Below are 27,262 nucleotides of genomic sequence, written 5' to 3' on the forward strand. Positions count from 1 at the left end.
TCAAATTTTGCCCACTGATTTTGTTTTTTTAATTTAAAATTTTAAAAGTGTTATATATTCAAGGTTTACAACATGATTTCATATACATATACACAGTAAAATACTTATTAGTCAGTCTAACATATTTTCCTTTCATAGTTACCAACTTTTTTGTGTGTATGATAATACTTGAATTCTTTTCTCTCAGGAAATTTCCACTATTCACTACAGTATTATTAACTGTAGTCACCATATTGTACATTGGCTGCTAGACTTTTTCATCCCCACTGATTTTAGCATCCCTTGGTTGACTGTGTCTGGAAAATTCATTACTGTGGTGTTCGCTTAATAGTGATTTGGGGTTTCCTTAAGTCCTACATATGTTAATATAAATTTTTCTTTAATGAGGAGCTATTTCTTCTTCCTATATTTGATTGAAATATTCATATCTATACAAACTCATGAATGTTTATCTTATGTTTTATAATCCAGTATTATCATTAAAAATTTTTTTGGCTCAAACCGTACCAGTTTTGGCCACAGAATGCTTCTTAAGGTTGGTTCTTGTTTCTCTTTGACCTGCTACTATCTTTTTTTTTTTCACTCACTTATTTCCTGGAACCATTAAATACCTCAGGTTTATCTAGTATTTTAAAGTAGCTTTTGATCTTCTAAATACAACAGGGAAAAGAGAACAGCTATTCAATATTAGTTTTTTTATCAATATAGGAATATGACTTAACAAAATGGAAGTTTCATCTTCTTTAGGTGTAATGGTAACCAGATACAGTTAACATCCATGAGGTTAAGTAATGAAAGATTCAAGGAGAATCAAGTAAAGTAGTAGAAGAATACTTACTCAGAGAGAGTGAAAATAGAAAATAGTTATTTAGCTAAGCCAGAAATGACTTGGTGGTATATTTTCATTCTTAGGTCAAATATTTGTTAATTAAGTTCCATGAATATGTATGGATCACCTACTATATTTAAAACATTGTATTTCAAATAATCTGTGAAACTCATTTTAACATGGTATAACTGTGAATAGAAATATAAGCATGATTTTGTGGAACACAGAAGTGAAGAATCTTCAAGAGCATGTAACAAAAATAATGTGCTATAAGAGAATTAGAAAGTCATATAACAGTTCAGAGGAAATAGAGCTCTTCTCCAATTGGGAGGTATCAGGGAAGACAATTAAAGCAGATGAACATTATGAATAAAGAGGAAGTCCTTCATAATGCAATGACTACTGGCAGATGCTGGGGAAATAGTGGTAGAAAATGCTGAGAGGTTCACAGATTTTGCAGGCAGATCATCTCCATAACAGGCTAAAATAACAGACTGGGACTGTAGTATAGAAGACTTTTAAAATCAAGGTGTGCCATTTTGATTTAGCTTGGTGGGCAACAGGAAAATATTGAATGTTTTTTAGCACTAAGTGTCATGATTGAAGTTTTCTCTAAAAATAATTAGGCATTGATGTGAGAGATGAATTATTTAAATGTTGTTGGGGATTCTAGGAAGATGTCAGAATGAGTGAAAGGTAAAGACCTTTCCTGTTTCCATTTATTTAAGAATCATTTATTGATTATCCACTGAATGCTGAAAACAAACATGCATATGACATCATCTGTATCACCAAGGAATTTGGTATAAGAGATCAAAAGTAGATACATGGTTATAATAATAGAAGTATGCTGAGAGTGATACACTCCATCATGAAAATGGAACAAGGATGCCTGACCTAGGTTGGAAGGGAGGTGAGAGAAAGTCTTACTGCACTGAAATTTGATAGTAGTTTTGGAGTTGAAGTGGACCAGGTGGGGAGAGTGCATTCCCTCCAGAAGGAAAAGGCAAGAAGGTAATTGAGACTATGACATATATGGGGAAATTGCAGTTTGAGGTCTATGGCTAGAGTTTTGGAGACAAGAGATAGAAATGAGTTTTAAAGTTAGCAAAACCATCGAGAATCATAAGAACTATATACTTTTTCCTGTGGCATATTAAAAAAATAAGTTTAGGGGAACCCATTTGAGCCCACTGTGAAGCAGGTAGTCAGGCAAGAGGTTGGATGTCTTATCTCTGAGCCCCTTCGAATACACTGGGTCTCTATACTTATTTTTCCTTTGAGGCATAAAATTTTGTTTGCAGAACTTATTGTTGCTACAGAAAGAGTTTCTAAACTGCTGTGCAATAATGAGAAGCTACTGGGAGTAAGTAAGCATAAGGGTAAGAGTAAAGAGTAAGAGTAAAATAATTGATAGATCTATTGGTACTTGAACACCTGAACAGAAACTGCAAAATGAGAGGGAAGAAAAATTGTGCTCCGCATGGTCACTTACACTAGTATTCAGGGAAATAACAATTAAAAACAAACAAAAAAACTACCTTTTTTCCTACTGAATCAGTTAAAATGAAAAAAGTAATCTGGGGGGTTCCCTGCTGGCGCAGTGGTTGAGAGTCTGCCTGCCGATGCAGGGGACACGGGTTTGTGCCCCAGTCTGGGAAGATCCCACATGCTGCGGAGTGGCTGGGCCTGTGAGCCATGGCCACTGAGCCTGCGCATCCGGAGCCTGTGCTCCGCAATGGGAGAGGCCACAGCAGTGAGCGGGCTGCGTACCACAAAAAAAAAAAAAAGAAAAGAAAAGAAAAGAAAAAAGTAATCAACAATATTGATTTTCATATAAGGAGCTGAGCAATATTATATACTTCTAGAAACCACATATAATGTTACATGCATTCTGAAAAGCAGACCAACATTGGTTACTAGATCATTATAAATATTAAACTTTGACATAGTAAATCCACATTTAAATGTCTATTCTTAGGAAAATATTAGAAGTGTTAGCAAGTCTTACACTATATATGTTGGCAGCAGTCCACTTATATCATAAAGTTAACTCCAAATTCAAACAATAGGCATCTAACTAAATATGATAGCACATAAATACAGAAGAATACTGTGAAACCATTAAAATAGGCATTAGAATTTTAAGAATATGGGAAGTGCTCCCAATATTTACATCTCTGCACTTATGTCATACTATCAACTTCTTCAGCAACAGTGATGTGGAAAATCCTAGCCCAGTCCCCACCACTATCTTCCCCTTACTATGCTTTCATTTTCTTTGCATTCTGTTCTGGTATATTCATTTTTTTGTTTATTGCCTGTCTCACACTGGAAAAATGAGAACCGTTAATTTGTTTTATCAATGCTGTATTCTTGGTGTCAAGAACAACATCTTCAAATATAAACATATAGCTATAGAATAAATAGTTTATAATTATATATAGTCAGATATCAATTATGCAAACATAGGTAAAAACTAGTAAAGAAATATGCACAATACCGTAACTATACCCAAAATTTGAACTTTTGAGCATTTTTTTCTTTATAACATTTAGATATAACAAGATTTTCAAAAAAAATGAATGCCTTTGGTGGGAGAAAAAAGTAGTAAAAGTTAGACTAAAATTTTTTCTGATCTTAGGGTGATGAGGGGCACTTTGAAATCCATTATGAAGTTTTGGGGTTAATATAATTGAAAAATGTTGTGAATATGTGCTTAGAAATGGCAGAGAGAAAAGATAGGCTGAGAATATTGCTTGGTCCTGTTAAAATATCCATGATATTATACAAATTCAGTGGTTTGGGCGCTGATGTTTCTTTCATCTTCCCAGAGTTTCCCCTGCACTTGTTGGATGCTTTCTCTTATCCTAGCACAGAGTCGAGGAACAGGCAGACAGCAGCCATGCCTGAGCTGTCCCCGTACTCTGTGGAATCAGTGCTTTTTGTTCCTCTACCACTCGTTTTCCTCTGAACCTGACAAATGTGCTCTTTCCTCAGACTGCGGTTTGTATAACCCTAGACTTTGTGTGTGTTTGTGTTACCCTGGGCCTGCTTTGTTTCATGGAATCTTAGAACTCTCTTGCACAGAAAAATAAGACATTACCTGATTCTACCCTGCATTCAGAAATCCCACATTGTACCATGGGGTCCACTTCTAAAAAATGACTACAGTGCTGAATCTGTTTTTTCTTGCTTTACTATCTGTGAATATTGTTCCCTTATGGAGCTATAGGGAGAGTAGGGTTTCCAATGTGTATATCCTGGCCAAATTCTATATGAGAACAATTTGTAACCTTACAGTCATTTTAATAAGAGAAAACTCAATCATTTAGAAACTGATCATCTAGATATCATTTCAACCATATTTTATATCAAAGTTTTAGTTTGCTAAATGTACTTATTTATATCAGATCATTTCTTGTGAGTTTTAATTTATTGGTGCAGAAGATGATATAAAGAAAGTGATGGATAAACCTTGTTCGTAGATACAGATAAAGATAGGCACTTGTTTATTGTTTCAACAAAACTCTATTCATTACGTATGCACGGTGAGGCAAGAATAGCTTGGGTAAAGATTTGAGTCACAAATTTGGGCACATTTGGAGAAAGACATTGAAAGCCACAGAAGAACACAGCATTGACAAACAAATGATAGCAATATCATAATTTTGCCTCAAACCAGGCCTAATTATAAATAAATTCTTCCCCACTTCAATAAATAGACTTTAACAAAAATATTTTAATAAGGTAATTAAGTTAATAAAATGCACTCATTTAGCTTAAAATTTTAACAAATAAATGATTATATGTAGCCCACTATCAAAAGTTCTACTTGAAATGTATGGTCTTACTCAGCATGAAGCTGGTTCAAGATTGCTATAGCTAAAAAGTACCAAATTTTGTAGCATACTATCACATTGAATGATTCCTGTTACAGAAATTTATTGAGGGTAAGAAATTCTTTCTCCTGCATAATATAACCTTCACTTTTGTGAAGATGTTAAAGTTACCTTTAGATGATTCAGATAGACATGACTTGTGTGAAAGTTCTACCACCTGAAGGTATTGGTCACCGCTTGTGACACATCTCTATTTGAGTGTCTTATTAGAGTCATATCTGACAGATCCTTGTCCACAAATGAAATGTTAGTGTGAAATGTTAGTTAGGAACTTCATCTCCATTACCTGAGATATTCTTCAAACAAAGAAGGAAGAGAGAACTGTCAGCACAGCCATCGTTTTTAGAGAGCAAAATATTTAAGACACGAAGCAAATAGGTTAGCAGGAATACAAAATTCCCTGAGGTGCACCAAGGTAAGGGAAATCTCATTTTCCAAAGATTTCAATAGCTTTCACTGTAAATTAATATATTTCATTACTGGGAATATTTTACTTTCAAATGTAATTGGTATGGCTCATGGTTTACTGCCAGCTACACTTTCATTGTGGCATAGCTGCCGCTTATAATGATATTCTGCAAGGAGACCACTGACACCAGTACTTTGTCTTCCATAACAGCACTTGGGCGTATTTTTTAACACAGAATGAATCAGGGAATCACACCCATAACTTGGGGAATGTGATGCTGAAAATTGATTCCACTGAGTTCTAACCAGATGGTTCCTCACTCATAATCTAGAATAATTTATTGAAAGAAGCCATTCACATTTATGAACTGATTATTATTTATGTTAAATCACAAATTAACATGGCTGTGTAAGTAAACTTAGGAAAATAAGTGATTCTTTCACATTCTAGAAGGAATGAAAACAAAATTAAGGCAGAAAAATATGAAGGCAGAGATAAGTCACGCCATTATCTGAAGCAATTAGGGAGAAGTAGCATATGAGGTATGTAGAAAAAGACTTGGAGATTTGAGAAGTCATCTCAAGAAGAATCCTGCTGTGAATAAACTTTGTGACCACAATGAATATATGAGGTAAACGAGTGCTTGCTTTTTCAAAAAGGGAATTAAAATAAGACAATTCATTGTGAATGAGGTAACAAGACATACTTAAGACTTGAGTTTCCAGAGTATCTAAAGTATTCTTAATTTTTATACAAATTGGGATTGTTAAAATAGCAATTGAATGTCATGAAAAAATTTGAATGTAATATTTAGCTACAGGCTACACTTGGGCTGCGTGATTTGAGATAAATTAGAAATCCATTCATTCAAAAACTACTCATTATATACCTGCAAGCACTTGACTAGGCACTTGGGTACATCAGAAAAAAACAAGGTGATATCTAATGTTATGTTGTACAATTTTAGCTGAGATAGACAAAAAAGAATTAACAAAATAAAACAGGTATAATATAGAATATTGGAGGGTGATAAGTGCTATAAAAAGAGCCAGGTAAGGTTAGGGATGTATAACTAAGAGGGAAGATATGGGGGAGGGAGGTGTAAGAATGTGGCATTATGAAGTAAGGTGGTCAGGGTATGCGTCCCTGAGAAAGTGACAACTGATTAAAGACTGAGATGGAGCTGTTGACCATAGGCATATCTGGGGAAAGAATGGTCCATGTAGAGGGAACAATTAGGGCAAAGTCCCTGAGGCAGGCGCAAGCCTGGCATGTTCCAAGAATATCAAGGAGGGCTGTCTGCATACCTAAGAGAGGGATGGGACAGGTGGTAAGATAATAGGGACTTTGTTATGTAGAGCCTTGCAGACAATAAACCTGAAGTGAAAAGGGGAGCCACTTCAGGATTTTGAGCAAAAGAGTGACCTGCCATGACTTGCATTTCAAAAGGTCATTTGGGTGGCCTATAAAGAACAGAAGGTAGGAGTAATGGTAGAAGCAGGGAAACATCTTTGAAGGTTATTCCAGTGATCCATACAGCAAACTTAGTGACAGCAGTGGAAGTGCTGAAAATGGTCAGTTCCTGGTTACAGAGAATTCTGTTGAGCACAGACAACACCAATTTCAGACCAAACAACTGGAAGTATAGCTACTGCCTGATGTGAGACTGAAAAGGGATTAAAAGTGGGCGCAGTTTAGTATGAAAAGCAGGAGTTCAGATGGGGCACACAGAGTTTGAGATGACTATTCGGTATTTGTGTAGCAAACAGTGAGTATGAAGCTTCAACTTGAGTCTGGGTTTGGGGAGCAAGACCTGGACTAATGGTATACATTTAAGTGATGTTACCACCTGGCTTAATTCCTGCATTTAATTCCAGGAGGTGGGATGAGGCCACCGAAGGAGAGATACAAATAAATACAGATGGTAAAAAGACCAAGTTCCCAGAAGGGATGTTTCTACATCAGAATTGCCATTTCATGTATTTCTGGGTTAGAAGCTATAAAGAAATCTAGGTAAATGTCAATGTAGAGGTGCTATCTGATTATACTAAAAAAATACTTGATATTGAATAAGCCATTCCATGAGGAAAGCATTGTACAAGTCATTGCAGTAGAGTTGCAGCTCTTAATTCCATGATTCAAGAGAAGTACAATGTTAATGTGGATAACTAAAACGCTATCAAGAGCAAGGTAAGAGTATGTTAGGAGTATAGTATAGATTGACTATGTTGGAACAGAATGTCCCTTAAATTTAAAAGAACATTGTAGAAAGTGAGAGCACCTCAGAACTATGATTAGAATTATCTACAGTGAAATTTAACCTTTGTATTACAGCAAAATCATAGCTGTAAGGGTAGTGAATGCTATAAGTTAGTATCATGTGGAGAAAGTATTTATTTTCATACTCAGTTCACACTCAAAAAAGATTAACATAAACATAATAAAATAAAATGTTAATATCAATATAAATTTGCATGCTGTGTCATATAGGTTTTAAATTTAAACAAAAATTATATAAAACAGTCAACATATTTTTCCTGAAAGGGGCGAGAACAGGGAAGCAGCTGTACAAAACTTAGTATTCTGTACTTGACTTACAGAGTTGAGTGTCTGTACTAAGTGAATATTTAGTGCTGCAGCTGCCATAGGTACTGATTGAAGAACTCTACTTATATCTCCAAGTACCTACTCTCCTAGAAATTTGTCTCAGTGCTTTCTACACTATTTATGTAACATCCAAGTGAATTGCCACCATTGTGCGATGGGACAGGAGACTTCATTTTAATGAACGTAAGTCCAGAATATAAAAAACAGTTGAGCTCTAAAATATTCTGATTCCTGTGAGCTTTCTCGTTAGCTAGGGGAAAAGCTGTATTTATTTTTTTAGTATCACATTTGAACTGCTGAAGAAGTTAAATCTACTTTGTAACTTCAAATTGTTAGGTAAATCTATGGCATTTATTCTACTTCCCAAAATATTAATACAGGAATAACTTGAATCTATTTCTCTGAAAAACATGGATTTCTCTTCTCCTAGGAATGCTGTCTTATCCTACAAGCAATTATAAAGATATATTTGCTCTAAGTCACAAGAATTATTATTGTGATACATGTGGTGGGAAACCAGGTACAGAATAAATATCAGCCATGGCTTTCAAGTAATATAAAATAGAAATACAATCAGCTATTACAAGAGAGCTTTTAGGGAAACTTTCCAAATAGAACCCAGTGGCTGAATAAATTAACTTCCTTGGGATCAAATCCGTCACTGTTAAGCACCTGTCACATTTAAGCATTGCCCAGAGTGAGGCTCAATAAATGTTTTGTATTAATGCCAAAATTATTTATGCCTCATATTACAATATCTACGGAAATAAAACATATTTGCTATATTAAAAAGAAACTTTTGTAATTGAGCTAGCAACTACTGTGATATTAAAAGAAAACAGATATTGAAAGTGAACAATGGGGGACACATACCGAATGGTTTATTAGGGGTTAGAAACATAAAGACATTTCTCTGCAACACTATTGCCACCTGCATATATCACTGTGAGATGGAAAATTCTGTCACATTACATAAATGCCTACACAATCATCTTATGACTATGTTTGAAGCTAAGCCTGAAAAACCGTAAAGAACAGTTGTTTGAGAATTATTCATAAGATACATTCATTTATTCATTCAATAAAATTGGATTTCTGTGATGTCCTAAAATTACATGTCCAGGTAGGTGTCACCACCCTGTCTTTCAAGATAAAACATGTCAATTGAGTTCTCTAAAACTGAAGAGATAGAAAGTATTAAAATAATAATGCAAGCCCAAGCTGTTTGACTCTAAGCTCCATACTCTTACACTGCATTCTAATGGAGATTAAAAAATAGAAAACAGTGGCTTTGTATTTGAAGAGTATATTCAGGTCTGCTCTGACAGCTAATTTCTTATATTACTGAGATGGTGCATAGCTAGGTTATGCTTTGAGCATGGTAGAATTCAAACTTAGGAATTATGAGTTACTATGGCATTGATTCACTATAGAACTCCTTTTTCTAAACTGATACTTAAAACAATGTAACTTGATACAGCATGAGAAATGTTGGCAAAGTTATGCTAATAAGAGACATAACTGCCATTTCTACTGTCATGTGGAAAGTGGGCCTTCTAGATCCATACATAGAAGTCTGGGGTTCTCTGGACAAATGAATATGTTCCTTAATTGTATATGTAAAGCATCCCATTTTTTTGTAGTTTATGTTTTTATTACGTTAACTGAATTATTTTACAAATAGTGAAAGTTTAAGCAATTTTTACCACCCACATTTTTTAGCAAAATATACCTGTGTTTTATGTATATTTCAATTAATAATCAGAACATATCTAGACATCTTTATCCCACTTTTAATAAAAACAAAGAGCTTAAAGTTTATTTAAATTGCTCAGGGCCATATCGGTGCTCAATAGTGGAGTCAAAATCAACTCTTATTTATGTGGCTCAAAAGTCAATGCTTTATTTTATTTAGCAGGAGATTTTAGTGAATTTTGCTTCTCAAAATTTTGATATGAATCTCTGAGAAAGCATAAGCTGCATCAAAGTGGAGTTTAGTTCAGCTTTAGGACATTATTCCTCAATGAAATTTAATATCATGGAATTCTCTGGTAAAGTTTCTTTTTAATTGAGGTATAAATGACATAATATTAGTTGCAGATGTTCAATGTCATAATTTGATATTTGTATCAACATGATGAGTCTAGTTAACATCCGTCACCTTATGTAGTTAGAATTTTTTTCTTGTGATGAAAAATATTAAGATCTACTCTCTTAGCAACATTTAAATATGCAATACAGTATTAATTATAGTCATCATGATGTATATTACATCCCCATGAATAATTTATTTTATAACTGGAAGTTTGTACATTTTGACACCCTCTTCCCACCCACCTACCCCCATCTCTGGCAACCACCAATGTGTTCTGTGTAATTATGAGCTTGTTTTGTTTATTTTTTTGATACCACATATACGTGAGGTCAATCGTATTTGTCTTTCTTTGACTTATTTCAGTTAACATAATGCCCTCAAGGTCCATCTATATTGTCAGAAACAGCAAATTTCATTCTTTTTTTTATGGCTGAATAATATCCCACGGTGACTATAGACTGCATTCTTTATCCATCCATGCATCCATTGACGGACACTTAAGTTGTTCTATATCTGGGCTGTCATAAATAACACTGCAATAAACATGAGGATGCATATGTCTTTTTGAATTAGTGTTTCCATCTTCTTTGGATAAATATCCAGAAGTGGAATTGCTGGATCATGTGGTAATTCTATTTTTAATATTTTTGAGGAACCTCTATACTGTTTTCCATAATGGCTGCACCAATTTACATTTCTACCAACTGTGCACTAAAGGATTCCCTTTGCTCCACACCCTCTCCAACATTTACCTCTTGTCTTTTTGTTAATAGTCCATCTAACAGGTGTGAGGTGATATTTCATTGTAGTTTTGATTTGCATTTCCCTAATGGTTAGAGATGTTCAACACCTTAACATGTACCTCCTTGCCATCTGATATCTTGTTTGGAAAAATGTCTTTTCAGATCTTCTGCTCATTTCTTAATCGTTTTTTTTTTTTTTTTTTTTTTGCTGTTGAGTTGTATGAGTTCTTTTTATATTAACCCCCTTGTATGCAAGACACATGACTTGCAAATATTTTCTCCCATTCAGTAGGTTGCTTTTTCATTTTGTTGATGGCTTCCTTTGCTGTGTAGAGCTTTTAAATTTGATTTAGTCTCACTTACCTTTGCTTTTCTTACTTTTGATTTTGGTTTCATATTCAAAAAATAATTGCCAAGACCAATGTCAAGGAGCTTACCACCTATGTTTTTGTCTAGTAGTTTTATGGTTTCTGGTCTTACATTTAAATTTTTAATCCATTTTGAGTTAATTGTTGTGTATGTTGTAAGACAGTGGTCCAGTTTATTATTTTGCATGTGTCCAGTTTTCCCAACACCATTTATTGAAGAGACTGTCCTTTTCCCCTCATATATTCTTACCTCCTTTGTTGTATATTAATTGACCATATAAGCATAGGTTATTTCTGAGCTCTCTGTTTTGTTCCATTGACCTATGTGTCTGTTTTGATGTCAGTACCATACAGTTTTGATTAATATAATTTTGTTATATAGTGTGAAATCAGGGAGCATGATGCCTCCAGGTTTGTTCTTTTTACTCGAGATTACTTTAGCTACTTGGGGTCTTCTGTGGTTTCATACAAACTTTAGGATTGTTCAATTTCTGTGAAAAATACCGTTGGAATTGTGATAGGGGTTACATTGAATATGTAAATTGTTTTAGATAGTATGGACACTTTAAGAATATTAATTCTTCCAGTCAATGACTATAGATTACCTTTCCTTTTATGGGTATGCTATTTCCTTTATCAGTGTCTTATAGTTTTCAGTGTATAGGCCTTTCACTTTCTTGGTTAAAATTATTCTTAAGTATTTTTTTCTCTTTTGATGCAACTGTAAATGAGATTATTTAAATTTCTCTTTCTTTAATAAATTATTATTAGAACATTATTATTATTACAACAGATTTTTGTTGATTTTGTATCCTGCAGCTTGACTGAATTATTTTATTTCAACAGGTCTTTGGTGGAGTCTTCAGGGTTTTCTATATGATATTATGCCATCTACAGATAGAGACAGTTTTACTTCTTCTTTCCAGTCTGGATGCTTTTTATTCCTTTTACTTGCCTATTGCTCTGGCTAGGACTTCCAATACTATGTTGAATAAATGTGGTGAGATTAGACATCCTTATATTTTTCCTGATCTTAGAGAAAAAGCTTTGTTTTTCATCATATTTTTTTAAAGAAACACTTTTTTTTGCATAAAAAAATTTCTATGAATAGCATAGATTAGATGACTGTAGAATCCTTTGACATTTACAATTTTGAATGTTTTAGAACATCCACATATGCAAGTATATCATTAATCCAAAACAATATAAAATGTTAAAACATTCCACAAATATTTTTATAAATCAGTTTTAATAGTAAACATGTGTGTTTGTCTGTGTCCTGTATGTGTGTGTGTGTGGTGGGGGGGGGTGCATTTGTTAAACTTTCTATATTTTCCCTTCCACTACTGTGATTTAAAGACAATTCTATTTTTATAGTATACATTACACAAAGGAAAGGTACCATTGGCAAAACTCCTTCAGTAACTGAAGACAACTGTAAAATAGAAAAAGAGAAATAATTTGATTTCATTGATTATAACACTTTCTACATTATCTTTATTTAATCTGACTTTCCTCCAGCTAAGACAGTATTTTACAAGGATGTTTAGTCTTTGGAAATTTCCTCACATAATGTTATACCCTGGAAGACAAATGAAGTGAGGGCAAAATTCTGCAATGCAATTTTATACAAGCTTCTAATAATTTGGGAGGAGGCATATTAAACACTGAGCTTCTGATAGGCCATCAGCTATTTACTATTTAATTCAAGCAAAACATGAAGGGTGTGAGGCTCTGAAAAGAACTCTATTATTCACTAGATGTAGTACGTTAAATAAATTTGCCAAGATAGGTAAACTGTCAGAAACTGTTTTTTCATGAGTAAAATGGGTATACTAATACCTACGTCATAGTTTTGCTGTACTGAAGTGACAAAGAAATGAAGTTACAAAATAAGTGCTTGAGAGATCCATAGTAAGTTTTCAATGAGTGTTAATAGTTGGAATAATGCCAGAAATTAATCACATCATGGTCAAAACTTAGTTTTGAACCAATTGAATAATAGGCACAAATGTAAACTGATGAGCTACATATTAGCTTTGTTCTCAGTCTGGCTGAGTTAGAGAACATGACCTGAACTTGAAGACACTTCTACCTCCAGGTCTGGAAATTATGGTCCACGTGTGAGGAGAGTGAGGTCTTGCACAGACAATCTGAGTCTGCCAAAATAGACTAAGGACAAGGAGCAAACCAAATGTGCTTGTAACCTCTAACATACTTATGAGGTGGGGAGACTAACACATGTCCAATTTTGTTCACTATTAATAAAACAAATCACCCTTCTTCCTGTAGGGAGGATCAATGGTATGCAGAGGAAAGGAAGAACCTTTTGCCAATACTACTTCTAGGATGTTCTTAAATTCTAGGCTAGCTTAAAGAAAGAACAGGGTAGCATAGTGCAGTGGTTAAGATGTCTCTCGAGCCACGTTGCCTGGGTTCAGGCACAGCTCTGTCACATATTGCTGGATGGCCATAAGTGAGTCTCAAGTTCAATTCACATAAGTAAGAAGTTCATGTTAGTGTAGCACTCAGAGCATAGCAGGGGAAATGATTTCACCTATAATTAATTCCCTTTATTCCCCACCTCAGTGAGGTATTGTTTACATATAGTTTTAGAATACAAATATGAATAATAAAGAACAATTTACTTAACTGGGAGGAAAAAATAAAAGGTGTTTGTTATATTCACAGTCAGTGGATGGGAAGAAAGTAAACAAAAAAGCTAGGTAGTAAAAGCAAAAGCTTTTCTACCCAAATTTAAATGTAGTAGTTCTGAGTGTTATCCTATAAGATGGATAATTTTAGTCAGAAGAACTGTATAAAATTTTGTAAATTTCAGTAGGGGCTTATTCAGGTTGAGACTAAATTGGTTCTACAGGGAAAAATGGAGATGTGTTTGAACTTCTCTGATGACCTAGTGATACATGTCAGTTTGCATGAAAAGATGGGTAGCTTAATTGGAGAGAATATATTCTAAAAGAGAAAATCAGGGAAGCAGATGAAAATGAGTAAGTAGATAGCTTAAATCATAGGAGGATTGGCAGTGTGATTTTGGGGAGAAGTGATTGTCTACAACTTGAGTTTATCTATGGCTCAAGCTCTAGTGAACTTATGGCCCTAACTCAGGGAATGAAGGGACTACAATAAAAAAAAAATTTTTAGGGCTTCCCTGGTGGCGCAGTGGTTGAGAGTTCGCCTGCCGATGCAGGGGACACGGGTTCGTGCCCCGGTCCGGGAGGATCCCGCATGCCGCGGAGCGGCTGGGCCCGTGAGCCATGGCCGCTGAGCCTGCGCATCCGGAGCCTGTGCCCCGCAACGGGAGAGGCCACAACAGTGAGAGGCCCGCGTACTGCAAAAAAAAAAAAAAAAAAAAAAAAAGTTTTAATAAAATTTCTTTAAGGTATCTGAGTTCAGGGAGTACTAATCCTCTAAGCAGTAGTAACTCAAATAGGGGTTATGTATCCTGCCCTGGTTTCTACAGAACACAAGACAGCTTTGGACCCTCAACAGTTTCCACCCAACTTTGAACCTGCCCATCAACACTGAACCAGTGCTCGCAAAATTTGGCAGTATGCAATGAAAAAGTCAGCCATGCTGGGAAGAGTCAGTGGGGAAATGATTTTACAGAAGTTCATCCCTGGGGCTTCCCTGGTGGCGCAGTGGTTGAGAGTCCGCCTGTCGGTGCAGGGGACACGGGTTCGTGCCCCGGTCTGGGAAGATCCCACATGCCGCGGAGCGGCTGGGCCCGTGAGCCATGGCCGCTGAGCCTGTGCGTCCGGAGCCTGTGCCCCACAATGGGAGAGGCCACAACAGTGAGAGGCCCGCATACCGCGCAAAAAAAAAAAAAAAAAAGTTCATCCCTAATGCAGTTATCAAAGACAAAGTGTCAAAGTATATCAATCATGGATCTGACCCAACATGCTAATTTTTGTTTTCTGCATTTCTAATGCACCCAGTTGCCACATAAACAGAGTGTTCACATATTTTGTTGTTGTTGTGAACAAGATTGGGAAGGATGTCAAAGAAATAAATTAGGGAGATTTTCAAATAAAACAAGCACTCATATAAATTAATTTGAATTAGTAACACCGAAAGACGAATTCATTATCTATCTGCATAGCAAACAAAAGTAAAGGGAATATAGACCAGTAATCTCTGGCAGTGTATATCACAACAAGTTTCCAAGTAAGGGTGAAAAAGTCTTTAGGGATACACTCTTTTGTCCCCCAGAGAAGATTCTGAATGTCCTCTGTTCTCAGGCTATGAAGTAAAGAAATTGGGAGTTATAACATAGATAATATCAAACATTCTCATAGGAAATCCTGCAGTTTACTATATTCAGTCTGGCTCTCTCTACTGTTTATATAAATCTAGCAATTGCACATTTTTTCTTTGATATATTTTTACTGGTTATTTTTAGACTAATGGACTTGTCAGTTCTTTAATACATGCTCAAAAGTATTTTCAAAATATTTTATTTAAAAATAATAAATGGAAATATATGATATATTGTGTACACCATAACAAACACCAAATAACTAAATATTCAATTTTACTTTTAGTTTCTGAAGTATTTTATGGTTTGTTGTGTTTCAGCAGTGTATGGCCATTTCTGAGATTTTCAAAAATAAAGGCAAGATGAGGTATACTCATTATTATTACATAATAGATGACTTTTGCCTGATATGAAACATTTTCATGGCCTAGGAATAATTTATCAACAGTAGATTCTAATAAACTTCAGCATGCCACATTCTGTCAGATTTCCTTGCCCCATCATAGTTCCTAGTCCTTAAAAATATTTGACTATAAAACTGCTAACTAAATATAAAATATACATGTGTGTATACATATATAGACATCTTTCAGAGCAATGTATATTTAGTGACCATTGACATGTCAACTGTATGTTTTATGAGTCAACAATGACATGCAATGTGTTTTTCTCTAGGAAATAAAATCTGTGGTGTTTTAATACAAAAATTGAAGAACTCGTTTAATGCAACATACTTAATAAGTTATAAAATAGTTTGGTCTCCAAATATTACAAAGTGAAAAATTTGGTAATTGTTTAATATAGTGTTTAAAAAAAATGAAGATATAACTGATTGAGGAATATGCCACATTAATCCATTCATAAGAGATTTTTCATAAAAATTTAAACTTGAACGGGAACAACTTAAAAGTTCTTGTACACGTCTTACCTAGGTCCAAGGGAAGCCTGAGGTCTAGGCATGAACCAATTCCTCTTCCTCTTGTTTAAGGTAGTAAGGAAAACTACTAAGCACATGCGACAGTTTAATCCCCTCAGGCATTATCTCTTCTACTGTTTTGCTTTGTTTTGTTTGCTTCTGGTTGTTTATGCATTCTGAGACTGAGTAATTGCGCTCTCCTATTTTTCCCTTTGACCTTTGTTTATAACCTGATTTCTTTCCTATATTCTTTATCTTGTGTCCTTCAGCTACATTGATTTCCTTCCGGAATCTGAATCTGATTTCTGTGTTCTTGATGATCTGAGACTGATTCTTTCATTTGATAACTTATTTTTGAGCAACCATAATATACAATTAGAAAAGGAAAAAACGGATGTATAAGATGAATGAGCTTTTATTTTGCCTTTTAAGAATTGTATTTACTTCAGTTAATGATGGTTTATGCCATGCTTAATTTTGATGTTGTCAATGACCCTTAAAATATATATAGATCTCAAAGCCTCTTGCCAGTTTGATAGTCCAGAAATGTCTTCCTCAAGGACCTGGGAGACATCCTTTGAATTATAATGTCAAAGGAAGTTGCGCCACTACTTCCCAGTCTCTGTAAGAGAGTAGGAGTCTAACTTCAGTAAGTTGCAATTAGCAAGCAGAAATGGCCTAATCACATTAGATGAACTGACCACCCCACTAATGTCCTCTAGTACTTTCCCACTAGGTCACCTCAGCACTTGAAAACTCACTCACCTTTTGTTTCAGTGGAGTTGAGTTCAATCTTTCTCCCCAGTTACCTTGCCAACTTAACTTTTTCTTTTGCAAATTTTCTGACAGCTCTCGTGTTGCATCTCGGATAGGATAAGATTCATCATTGGGCCCCAGGCCTCTCACCCAGGACTCCTGGTGTGCAATTTTATAAGCCTCTGTCTTCACTCCTGACTGATAGATCATGGAACCATTGACTTCTGATTCAGTGCTTCAGACATCCAACCCTTGAGGCAGGTAAGGAATTGACTTTAATTCTAATAGTGTTCTTATTGGTAATGAGGTCTTATTTGATTGAACTTTGGTTTTTTTGGTAGAGTTTTTGTCGTGTTTGATTTTTGTCGTGTTTGGTTTTAGAGTATTTGTCGCGTGCTGAGATCTTGTTTGACTTTGGGTCTGTTACTTTGGTGCGTCTCTCCTCGATAGGAAATTATCACTCTTCTGATTATCCTCTGTTAAAGACTTCTGCTGACTGTATGCTCTGCTATTTCCTGCCTCTGGATGGAATTACCAAATTAACTTACAACATCTGGTTAAGGGGGCTCTATTACAATGGTTTAGAGAAATAAATAAATATAAATATTCCTGAACTTCTCAGAAATTAAAAAAACTACTAAGCTTCTAATTCTTACAGTACCAAAAATGTATATTCTTATAAAAATTAACCCCAATATTTAAAAACTCAAGTTCACATATATTAGGTAAAACTTTGGTAATTATCGTTTAATAAAAGCAGCTGCTGTTTTAATAAAAACAGCTGTCTTCTGAATTATCAGCATTAAATGTAATACAAACATACATTTTTATTCTACTTGGGTTTACTGATCAAGTAAACTGATATTATATCTACCAGATGTTTAAGATTATAAATTTTATTCTGATAAATTTTATTCTGATAAACTTTATTTCAACTACAATTATGTTTTATCTCTGCTTAAAACCAGTTTCCAAAATATTTTTAGTAATGCAAAACATTAGACTTTTGCTAAATTAATATCCATGAAATATCTAGGTCATTTCTAAGATAATCTACTAAAACCTTTATTATTAAGCGTAAGTTTAAGTTTATATAGTTTTGTCTTATTTTTGTGATGCAGAGGAGCTAAATATATTGGAACTGTTACTAAATATTTTCTTGCTGACATACTGAGAAATTACACCATAAGAAAGTGTATATGTGTAAAAAATAGTGAGATGGTATATTCATAAACTTGTCTGCTACAGAATGCTGATATAAAACTGTTCATAATGATCTATTTCCTCGTTTTCTCTGTAAAATATAACCTACAAGGGGTTAAAAAGTATAATCAACAAATCTAAATGAATCTACTAGAAATAATTAGGGCAAAGAGAAACAATTTTGTATGCAAAGTATATTGGGAGTGTAGGATGTGTTTTGTTAAAGAAAAGTATGCAAGTCATGTGGGGTGTGTTCTTGTTAAGGGAAAAAGAGTAATTTTATCCTAAATTAAAGTGACTGGTTGTTCTTGAATGAGAAGAAAATGTAGGACAAAATCTGAATGGTTAGGGATAGCCATAGGTTTGTAGGAATAGAGTCTAATTTTGTGTAGTCAAAGCTAGTTAAGACTGGGTTAATTTCTTTTTTCTTTTTTAATAGCCTTTAGTATCAACAGTGTGCTGATGCAAAACTAGAGTTTGGTTTTCTCTCTGTTAAAATGACAGAAGTTTCTTAGATTATTGGTTTGCTCGTAATAAGATTGTAAAAGGTTTTCTTTTCCTTATGAGTAATTTTCCTGGAAGGTAAAGATTCTGTGTCTTATCAGAATAACTTCCTGTGTTTTATGTTGACTTGAACATGTACTTGATTTGAGCCAAGTCTTCTCACATTTAAAAGAGCTAAAGTTGTTGTTGTTGTTTCAGTCATGTTACCACCTGTATTTGCTTTTAAAATCCTTTGACACTTTGGTTAAATAGGTAGCCAAGTATTGTTTTAGTGACTCATGATCACAAGTGGCAAAATCTTCTGACATTTTTGATAACTTCTGTTATTTTGCCTTCCCAAAATAGAATTCCAAATGAAGTTTTCTTGATCTCAAATTGACTTTGGAATTTTCCAGAGGACCCCTGGAAATTCACAAAAGATTTTTCCTTTCACCTTGTAAAAAGAGAGATATTTTTTAAAAAATGTTGGGGTTGTTTGATATGTTGACTTGTGTTAAAGACATTATCAAATAAGAAGAGATGCTTAACCATCCCTAGGTTATTTGTATGGGTAAAATGCTATTAATATAAATATTTCAGAAACTTTAAAGTTCCTAGAAATTTGTCAATGCCCATACTGGCCAAGATATATCCCAGTTCTGCTTTGCTGGTATTAGACAACAACAGTATAACATTATTAGATGTAATTTCCAAATTGTTCAGTGGAAAACTTTCAACACTCCTATCCCCCAGCCTCTGTGGGAGGTAGGAGACCAGCTTTGATAAGTGCCAATGAGCACACACAGATACCTAATCACACTGATCAACCTCTGCTGTCTTGGCCTCTAGTACTTTTCCACTAGTTCATTCCAGTGCTTAAAACCCTCCTGCCTGGGGTATCAATATAGTTGAATCAATCCATCTCCCATAGAGAGATTTCAATAGTCTTTAATAAAATCTTTCTTGCCTATTTAACTTTGCCTGGTACAATTCGTCTTTGACAAAACCTTGACACATATATAGTATAGTTAATACACATCGAATTTCCTGCCTCTTTGCTAGATGCTTTATAAATATTATCTAACTTAATTCTCATACTCACCTTCAAAAGAGGTACTCTATTCATTTGGAAGCTGAGGAAACTGAGGTTTAGATTCACTAACTAAATCATCCTAAGTCATTCAGCTAAGCATGAGGACCCCTCTCATATCCAATCCTTTCTTGGTGGGGAGGATCCTATACACATTTTTGTATTTATGGTTCTGTGATCTCTTTCTTAAAAGAGAACCTCCCAGATTGTGTGAAGGCATCACAGAACCTGCGTCTGCCCCCACACGGATGATGCATGTTAAATTCAGAACTTAAACCTGGGAATGGCTGATTTCAATGCCTGTATGCTTCTTTCATTTCGATTAGTTTTCAGTCTTGTTTTGGAGCCCTGAGTGTTCAGTAGAACTAGCTCAGAGGCAGCTCTGCAGAACTCTGGGCAGTGGGAGAAGCTGAGTTCTGGGATTTCCACTTCAATAACTAGCAGACCAGCTCTGCTTCTCTACCTCTCTTCATCTGTTTCTCTGTCATATGAATCAAACTTATTTTGAAGAAATGATTCTGTGGCCAGAGTGACTTGAAAATAGTGGCAACGTAAACTGCCAGGACCCTTTTCATTGAATACATGATGATGTCGGGTAGCAACTGTGGAAATTTAATTATACAAAATTTATTCAATATATTTTGTGCTGAGAAGGCCTAACAAATTATCTAGCCTAATGTCTTCCTTTTAAAGATGGGAGAAATGAGTCACAGAAAAGAAAGTAATTTACCTAAGGTCAAAGACAGGTTCAGCATAGAATTGTAATGATTAAACTCTCACCATGTCTTATGTCACTAGCTTATTTTAAATATGCTTTAAGAAATCACCTAATGTAACATGTCATTGTATTGATGGTAGTGATGCTTTGGAGGTCATTGTTCACTACATACCACTTGATTCTTTTTATAAGTGAGCACAAAAGATATTTAACTTCAATCAGAATAATAAACCAGTACTAAGCAGCTTTTTTTGTTTTTTCTCTTTTAAATAACATCAAATGTGTAAGTGACTGAATTCCCTACTTTGGCCAGCTTCTAGAACTATCACTAACAAACTTAATGTTATTGACTGAATGTTTGCATCTCATCCCAAATTCATTTGTTGAAACCATAATCCCTAATGGGATGGTATTTGGAGGTGGAGCCTTTGGGTAGTAATTAGGATGAGGTTAAGTCATGAGGGCAAGGCTCTCATGATGGAATTAATGCCATTATAAGAAGAGACATGAGAGCCCGATAAACATTTTTTGGTAAGCAGTCACCATTCATTTGACCTGAAGGTAGACATTAAGACAGGGACCATGTCCCATGAAGATTTTTGTGTAGTTGTATCCCTATCTGACTTGTATACAAATATTTCTCTAGTTTATGACAGTGTCTTGTACATTATAGGCCTCCAACAAATATTGAATGAATGCATACAGGAATGAAGGCAAGGTATATGAAATCCATGTGAATGCCAAGTTTCTAACAACTATGACAAAGACCAGAATTGAGTCTTCTGATTCTCAGATTAATGAAGGAAAAAAAGGAAAACATTTATTTGGTTCTTAATGGTGTTTCATACTCTGTGTGGTATACCGTGTATAAACTATCATACTGAATAATCTTATGTGGTCAGGCTATTAACCTTAGTTTAAAGATGAAGAAATCAAGACTCAGAGGGCCTAAGACCAAGTTTGCATACCTGGCTAGGTGAAGAGTCAGAAGTTGGATCTTCAAATTCCATTCCCTTTTTATTATTATTGTTATGTTTCATAAGATATTATGTTTCATAATAAAGTTATAGAGAAAGTACTATAGTAGCCTAAAGCAGAAGGAGATGATTTTTGTGTAGTGAATTACATGATGTAGCACTTAAGTTACGTATTGAAATTTGGGTAGAATTTGAACCATACGTAGAGGAGAGAGACAAATACATTGGGCCTATAAACATCCTCTGAGAAGAGAGTGCTTCACGACTATAAAAATTTGGCTGCAATTAAAGCAAATTAAGGATTCTTTCCATATCACCCTTAACTTAAACAGTTAATTGGGTTTTGTGAATTTGCTTCATAATTGTGGAGATTATGAAGAAATACTCCACAATTGGAGAAACAGTCTGTATTACATAAAATAATAATTCAGAAGAAAAGATCTAGAGCATGAATTCTCAATTTGAAATTCAGACCCACCACTTACTCACTTGAACGCTTTGCTTACTCTCTATGTACTTTAGTTTTCTTCTCTAAAGTTGAAGCTGTTGCTAGTTTCTGTTTATCACATGATTGATGTACTAAATCATATAATCCTTAAAAATTCCATAGGGCAAGTGTAAATTATTTCTTTTGTCTGTTACCAATTACTTTGAAAAAACTATTTTCTATTTCATAAATACTTACATTTATAAAATAAATAGTTATATTTATAAAGGCCTTTCCTTCCAAAGAAGCCATAAGCAGTTTCTTTTACATTTCTCTAGCCTTGAAATTTGTGGTATCTGATTGGTTTGAAATTGATTTCTCTGTTTCAGTTTTGACCCTGCCAGTCAAGTAGACCTCAGTCATAGGTCCTGTTCAATTCTAACAAGGCTCCCATTATCAATTAAATGATGTACTTTTTCTGGTATTCTCTATTTCTATTCAATCTCCTTTTAGGTGTTTGTTTGAGGATGCAATAAAAGATCGAGGAGCCATCATAAGAATATATTTCCAATCCTCAGGGGAAATTTTACAACTCAAAGACTTAAACATTATCAAGGACTTGAAGTTAAAAACCAGAAACTGGTATATACTAAAACTGCTCTTGAACTGCTTATGCAATAAAATATGCAAAAAAATAAAACCCAAAAAAACCTAGGACCAATTTTCAGAGTCAGCACAGTACTAATTTTCTTTAAAAGAATAGCAAAGTCATTCACTATCTGGAAAAGTACACATAAAAATATTTTAACTTTCAATTCCTTTACTAAAAATTAACACTTTAATAGGCACAGTTTGTGTGTATATTCTCCACACTCTTATTCTCCTCTAAATAATTCTTTAATTCAAAACAAATTCCCCAATGCCTAGTTAGTATGTAAAATAAGCCAGACATTGTGCTAGGTGCAAGTTTATAAATCATAAGAAATCATCCAGACCTTCAAATTAATTATAATTGTGCAAAAGAGAATTTAAAAAATAATGAATAAGGTATCCTGTGGCAAGCACAAGGCTGTGAGAATACAAAGAAGAAGATACATATCAAATTGGAAACAAAGCAAACATCTTAAATCAACATAAATCTTGGTTGGAGTAAGAGCCTAGTTGTGTTAACATCTGTAAATACAAATTGTACCCAAAGAGAGGCATTAGTTAATTCCACCCAGCTTCCCAGCTGACTTTCAGTAGACTTTCAGAGACTTTCATGTCTCACTCAGTCTAAAGTGCTTTTACCAGATCTTCTTTTTCATTTTCTTCTAATAACTATCTAACATTCTCCTATTCTATACTAAGAGTGAGTTTTTCAACTATCTAATCAGAGGCGATTTTCCTTGCAGCAAGACAAGTAACACGTGCTCTTTTAAAGTCAGGTTTTCTTGTTTGTTTTTGTTTTTAAATAGCAGATAATAACCAGACGGAGGGTACAACCTGTGCAAAGGCAAATAGTTATGGTATATGACTGTTTATAAAACTTTAATTTGGTTTGAGTGGGTGAATAAGGGTGAATGGTGAATTCAGAAAAGTAAGAACTTCTAGTTCATAAAGGGCCTTATTTAGAAATGAAAGAGTCTGAAATTTCCACTACAATTTGTGAAGAGCTACTTAATAATTTTAAGAAAAAGGGACACCATTATATATACATGATCTTGTAGTTGAAATAATTATGAAAAATTTCAAACACAGTCGAGAGCAGAAGAAGCAGTACATCCTTAGCCCCTATATATCAATAACATAAATGCAAAAATTATCAAAGCACCTAAAAATTAAAAATACTTCTTTGCTGCTTTCTGATACCCGAATCAAAATTAAGTGTTCCTAATTGTCTCAGTGATGATTTTCTATGATTCTTTTTAAACTCAAGACCTGTATACAGTGGCCACATTATGTTTGGTATTTATACAAGTTAAGTCTCTTGATTTACAACAGTGTCCTTTCATTGTTTTTACTTTCTGCTGTTGACTGTTGCAAAAGCCAGGTCCTTGTCTTTCAGAATGTCCTATATTTTATATTTATATTTTTCTTTCATTTCTGGTGTCATTTAAATGGTTCCTCTAACTTCTCAGTTTCATGTTAATAGAAGTTAACTCTAAAGGCTTGACAAGGTCAGATCCTACTTTTCAAAGAATAATTTGAAATTAGTTTCGTAAAAAGTATACCTGAACTTATTCATATACAATGTAAATTCATTTATATTACATAACAGTAAGTGAACAAAAGCAAACAAGAGTTTATAAACCACAGGAGTTTATAAACCACTCCGTGAAACAATGAGATGTGTTCTCTCTTTTGTTTTTCTTGTGTTTTAATTTCTTGTTCTTTGGCAAACTGATTGGCTGAAAACCAGTCAGGGATAACAGTCTGCCCTAAAGCAAATTGATGCAGTTGTTAAGGAAAGCAATTTCAATTATCTGTGGATGTTTCTGAAGCTTATGATTTCAGCTGTAAAATGTGCATATTCTGTTCAAATCTGGGTAATGGCTACTGGTATCCATCTGTTAGCATCTTCAATAGTTAAACAAGGATAACAACATTTCCCTCACAATAATTCCTTTCTTTCCTTTGGGTCAAATCTCATTCCCAGAGGAGCTAAATTGACTATGAAGGCTACTATTTCTTTTTGACATGCCATCTGCTGGATGACGTCTCAGAATTATCACTGGAAATTAATGTTTAAGCAACTGTATTAGACAGCAGAGGAAGGCAAGGATATTAACACAATCAGAAACAACTTAGGTAACATTTGGAAACTTCCTCTTAGCCAGTTTTTGTTTCAGTTTTCAGTTGGCCTAAACCCACCCAAATGAATTAATCACATAGATTAGTTTGCCAAAGTTTGAAGCCATTTTTGCTAATTGAATACTTGACCTACTTTTCCTGAAGTGTTTACCCATATATTTATTATACAAACTCATTTGTTGGACACGTAAATCTCAAGGTGTTTAATTGGATAATTGAGGAATAATCAGAAATAAATTATGGGTCACATGTTTTAGTGTAGACTAGAAGGTCTTATGTAAATTAGTGTATCCCACTGGCAAATCACCACCCTAGGCTCTTAATAATATACGAACAAATAGAAAATTTGTTTGAATATTTGAAAGGCAAGATGACCATGTAATGTATATGCCATGTTTTAATGATGTAAAAGAGTTAAGGCCATCTGATGACACACAAAAAACATAGTCTCAGAGGCTATAATGAAGTATAAGAAGGCAAAAGAATAAAGATGGGTTCAAAGTATTCTCTAGATTTGTTAGTCTAATTGTAGAAGGCAAATTAACATCTTTGGAGTTAAACTGAAGGTTTTGTAAGAAAATAATTTGGTCATAACCGGTATTGTTAGCCCTATGTCTTGTTCTCTTATGCCCCCTGAGTTCCTTTGGGGTTCTGTAAAAATTGGTCCTGATAGTTAATTATAGGGGCCTAGGTTCACCTAATGACAATCAGAGGCATCTGGGACACAGTCAACAGATGGAAAGTATGACAGCTATTGCAATTCCTTGAGAATGGTGAACTGGAAATATAAAAATGTTTAAAGGGGTTAAGAGTTGAGAGAAGGGAAAAAACTAATTATAGTGGTGATTTTTATAGTCCAGTGTCTAGAAATAACACAAAAGAAATAATACAAGAAGGATAAGGGAAGGAAAAGGAGACAAACAAAAAAGTATACCCACTTTATAGCAATCAACTAAGGTTCCTTGGGAGGAAGCTGTCTAGAACCGAATGTTATATTCTTGATCCGTAATATTAAAAACAAATTTTTATTGGAGTATAGTTGATTTACAATGTTGTGTTAGTTTCTGCTCTACAACAAAGTGAATCAGTTATACATATACATATATCCATTCTTTTTTTAGATTATTTTCCTTTACAGGTCATTACAGAGTATTGAGTTCCCTGTGCTGTACAATAGGTCCTTATTAGTAGGTCTATTTTATATATAGTAGCGTGTATACATCAGTCCCAATCTCCCAATTTATCCCTCCCCTTCCCTTTCCCTCCTGGTAACCATAAGTTTGTTTTTTACATCTGGACTCTATTTCTATTTTGTAAATAAGTTCATTTATACCATTTTTTTAGATTCCACATATGTTATATAATATTTGACTGACTTCACTCAGTATGACAATCTCTAGGTCCATCCATGTTCCTACAAATGGCATTATTGTGTTCTTTTTTATGGCTGAGTAATATTCCATTGTATATATGTACCACATCATCTTTATCCATTCATCCATTCATGGACATTTAGGTTGTTTCCATGTCCTGGCTATTGTAAATAGTGCTGCAATGAACATTGGGGTGCATGTATCCTCAAATTATGGTTTTCTTTGGATAGGTGCCCAGGAGTGGGATTGCTGTATCATACAGTAACTCTACTTTTAGTTTTTTAAGGAGCCTCCATACTGTTTTCCAAAATGGTTGTACCAGTTTACATTCCCACCAAGAGTGTAGGAGGGTTCTCTTTTCTCCACACCCTCTCCAGCATTTATTGTTTGTAGATTTTTTGATTATGGCCATTCTGACTGGTATGAGGTGACACCTCATTGTAGTTTTGATTTGCATTTCTCTAATAATTAGTGATGTTAAGAATCTTTTCATGTGCTTTTGGCCCATCTGTATGTCTTCTTTGGAGAAATGTCTATTCAGATCTTCAGCCAATTTTTTGATTGGGTTGTTTGTTTTTCTGATATTGAGCTACATGAGCTCTTTGTATACTTTGGGGCTTAATCCCTTGTCAGTCACTTCATCTGCAAATATTTTCTCCCATTCTGTGGGTTGTCTTTTTTCTTTATGTTTATGGTTTCCTTTGCTGTTCAAAAGCTTTTAAGTTTAATTAGGTCTCATTTGTTTATTTTTGTTTTTATTTTCATTACTCTAGGAAGTAGATCAAAAACTCTTGCTGCAATTTATGTCAGAGAGTGTTCTGCCTGTGTTTTCCTCTAAGTGTTTTATAGTATCTGGCCTTGCATTTAGATCTTTAATCCATTTTGAGTTTATTTTTGTGTATGGTGTTAGGGAGTACTCTGATTTCATTCTTTTACATGTAGCTGTCCAGTTTTCTGTCTGGTTCGGGAAATTTGTTGCTTTGGGAGGTAGTTGAATGAATTTCAGGGTTAAATCTTTCATTTACGAATGTCCAAGTTCTAAATTTGTTAGCACATTTACACAGGGTAGCATGAATGGCTGGGTGTGTGTTCTGGAGTATAACAGCAGGACAGTTAAAGTAACTGAAATTACCATTTTCAGAGTAGTTTTAAGACTTGCCTTCATAGCGCCTTTTTTTCAATAAAATTCAATCTTCTAGCTGTATATCATGTAAAATTATGTCTGGTGACTATCTGTTGGAAATGTTGGTCATATATGTGTACATTAATATGAGAAATTTAGTTTTAAGATCAAATG

This window comes from Aethalodelphis obliquidens, unplaced genomic scaffold, assembly GCF_003676395.1.
Source record: "Aethalodelphis obliquidens isolate GAN/ISIS:26980383/991018 unplaced genomic scaffold, ASM367639v1 scaffold15, whole genome shotgun sequence".
Lineage (NCBI taxonomy): Eukaryota > Metazoa > Chordata > Mammalia > Artiodactyla > Delphinidae > Aethalodelphis > Aethalodelphis obliquidens.